We start from the raw sequence: 4,009 nt of genomic DNA on the forward strand, positions 1-4,009 counted from the left end.
TTAAACTGGTCGGAAATTCGAATGAAAAAACGTCATTTTAGTACTCTTCAAACCCACGGGGAATGATTGTTTGGATGCTAAAAACTAACAATAAGTTTGACTGGCATCTCCTTAGTGGTGCCAAAGTTAACTAACAGACTGTGAAACATGTAAAAAATTCAAGTGAAAAAACGTAACTTTAGTACTCTTGTAACCCATTGGGGATGATTTTTTAGGTGCAAACAACTACCAAGAAGTTTGCCTGGCAGCTCCTGAGCGGTGCCAAAGTTGACTGGCAGGCTGTCAAACATGCCAAAAATTCAATTCAAGAAAATTGATTTTAGTACTCTTAAAACCCATTGTTGCGAGCTGTGAATTTTCCTAAAAGTGAGATTTTCGTAGTTTATACATACACACACACACACACACACACACACACACACACACACACACACACACACACACACATATATATATATATATATATATTATTTTTATAGAAGTATCCTATAAATTAAAATTTTAGTTTAACTTTGGCACCATTCAGGAGCTGCCAGGCAAATTCTTTGTTAGTTGTTTGCACCAAAACAATAGTCCTCGATGGGTTTGAAGAGTGCTAAAATGATGTTTTTTCACTCAAATTTTTGACATGTTTGAAAGTTTCCCAGTTAACTTTGGCACTACTCAGGAGCTGCCAGTCAAATTATTTGTTAGTTGTTTGCACCAAAACAATCATCCTCGATGGGTTTGAAGAGTACTAAAATGATGTTTTCTCACTCGAATTTTTGACATGTTTGAAAGTTTCCCAGTTAACTTTGGCACCACTCAGGAGCTGCCAGTCAAATTATTTGTTAGTTGTTTGCACCAAAACAATCATCCTCGATGTGTTTGAAGAGTGCTAAAATGATGTTTTTTCACTCAAATTTTTGACATGTTTGAAAGTTTCCCATTTAACTTTGGCACCACTCAGGAGCTGCCAGTCAAATTATTTGTTAGTTGTTTGCTCCAAAACAATCATCCTCGATGTGTTTGAAGAGTGCTAAAATGATGTTTTTTCACTCAAATTTTTGACATGTTTGAAAGTTTCCCAGTTAACTTTGGCACGACTCAGGAGTTGCCAGTCGAATTCTTTGTTAGTTGTTTGCACCAAAACAATCATTCCCCGTGGGTTTCAAGAGTACTAAAACAGCTTATAGTCAGTCAACAGATTTCGAACTGTTGACTCTGAAAATAAAAGAATCTGAAATTTTAGTGAGTACTAAAATGACGTCCACAGAATTGTCGCGAGCTCCCGGACTATAAAAAGTCCAAAAGGAGCAATAAATTGGCTGAAAAAATTTGAATAGGCTTAGGAACGTGAGTCTAAAGAAAATTTGAATTTGAAAGAAAAAGTCTTGAAAAAAAATAAAAATTATATTAGTAACGTAGTTTTTTTAAAAAGATTTGACTTCAAAATGTTTTTTTAAAAAGATTTGACTTCAAAATGTTTTTTTTTTCAATTTTCATGACTGGGATAATGTTCAAATTTTGCATAGTGAAAGTAGTAAGAGAAAGAGGGAATTCATGGAAATGCTTTATATTAAAAAACAAAAAAAGTTATCTATTCTGTTTTTCTTTTACTTTCTCTATTTCTGATGTAATTGTGACAGATATTTATATTGTGTTCACAACAGATTCTCAGGTATCAAAGAGAGAGCATCTGTTTGTGGTTGCTGTCAATTTCTACCACTTAAATTTTTCTTGCCTTGATAAGGGTACTGCACGAGTACTGAAACCAGTACCGGCCTTTGGGGGGGGGGGGGGGGGGGGCGAGGTCGGGTGCCGCCCGAGGGCGCCGAGCGAGTAAGGGCGCCGCAGATGCCCTACGTTTCATGTTGTTTTCTCTTTTACATAGGATTTAATTAAAATGTTTTAGAGGTTTTAAAAAAGTGCGCGTTGATCATGACTTCCAAGAATTGAAAGCATACAATTGGTTAGTGAGATGCCGCATCTATGTTTTCTGGATCAAAAAATATATTTCTTAATCAAGAATTTATTTTACCGATACAGTGTGACGTCACACTTAAATGCCTGAAAGTTACAGCTACCAACAACTCCAGCGCTACAGAAAAAATCTTTGGCTATATTCAGTGAGTCAGTGCTCCAGCTGATTGATCTGAAACACGTGGTTACGTATTACGTTAAATCGAAAACTGGAGGGATAATTTTTGTTCACTGTGGTTATCTGCAGATGCATATTGAAATTTATTGTAGTTGATTAGTTTATTATTTATTTTCTGTTATAAGGAGACGGAAAAATAATTGAAAATTTGACGGAAAATTGGGAGCACTGAGGGCAGAGGTTAAAGGCTCCTCTAGTCTAACATAGAAACCTGTCATCCAATTCCTACCTTTATATCTCATGTAAGCACTTCAGAAGAGTATATTTTTAATTGTTTATTAACTTTGCCATAGTATCTATCATTTTACCAATACCGCTTACACGCTTATGTAAAATACTAAAATAGCGAAACGTTTTAACTTGTGATTTTCAGTAACAATGGTTTTTCTATATGTTCGTCCGTCCTTCTATCTATTTGTTTATTTTGCGCAGTGTCCGTCCAGTTTACACAAAACTATACGCAGTCTACACCCTACATGCAGAAAAAGTAGATCTGTAGCAAAAATTATTGGGTCTGTTAATGGGTTCATTTAAAAAACATTTTTGTGATTTTTTTTTATTCTCCACAAACAGGTAAATGGTATGTGATGCGCACCAAAATATGTCATAATGTCGGACAAAAATTCGAACGTTAAAAGAAAGCAGTCCGGCTACGAATACAGAAAACGGAAAACTGAAAAAGAGCAAAAGTTTGAACAGAGTAAAAAGTTTATGAACATTTCTTTGGTAAAGAATAATCAATCGAAAGTATAATAAGAATGCCGGGCCGATCTGTCATTATTTCGAGGTTATGTTCAGATTCACCTGTTTGCCCTAATCACTGTACGTAAATGTAGGTAATGTCAATTTAAAGTTTACGCATGTAATATTTCATTAACTTTATTTAAAACATATCCTGTCTATTCATAACATACGTTTTTATGCCGAAAATAAATGTTAAACAGAATTCACTCTTCATCCACTAAAAGCTCAAAGTATTATTACTATTTTATAGTATTTGTCACTCAGCAGACATTCCATAATGTTATTGGCACAGACAAAAATTGATGTTTACTTCTCAGTTCACATTTCTCATTTCATTATTAATCAAACACTTTTATTATTTGCAATTACTATGTAACACAACCTATATTGTTTTGACACTTGTGTTCATTTGAAGTTTCGAACGCAACCATGGAAAGTACGATATAGTTGATCCGGAAATGCGCGTACTTGACCGAATGGTCGGTCCAAATGTAACTTTAAAGGCGCGAAATATGAAAATACCCCTGTATAATAGCTTCTTCCCTGCTATTGTGCAATTCGGGTAGCATTCGATTCGCCATGTATGTAAACCCCAGTGTGTCCACTCTGTATATAGATACAATATATATTTATAGTTCGGTTTAAATATAGTTCGGTTTTGATTCCTCTAGAATCAAACCGAAGGGCCTATGACAAAGCCACCGAACGCGTCCTCGGGTTGCGGATACAGGGTCCCTGTACCAAGGATTCCTGCTGAATATGGTTACAAAAATAAATAGGCAGTCGCGGACAATTGTCCAGGGGTGGTCCCGAAGGAATTAACCCCCAAGCGGAGGTGTGAAAACCGTGCCGAAAGCTAAATGGCACTTGGGTGAGGTGTCTAGAACGGTGACTCTGGGATACCAGGCGACCTCTCAGAGTAAGCAGCCTTATCCTTGCATGCGGGGGAGCCAATGAAAATGGATTCAATGTGATGGATCGGCGGGATCTCATGACCTTTGAGTGGACGGAGCGACTGAATCGCGACTTGCTAGACTGCTACGATGCGAGTGTGGCCCGTGAACGGGGTTACATGGCACGGCTGCATGCTCTGTTGTGCGAGAAACACCCGGAGCTATCGCACTT

The sequence above is a fragment of the Belonocnema kinseyi genome, chromosome 9 (genome assembly GCF_010883055.1).
Source record: "Belonocnema kinseyi isolate 2016_QV_RU_SX_M_011 chromosome 9, B_treatae_v1, whole genome shotgun sequence".
Taxonomy (NCBI): domain Eukaryota; kingdom Metazoa; phylum Arthropoda; class Insecta; order Hymenoptera; family Cynipidae; genus Belonocnema; species Belonocnema kinseyi.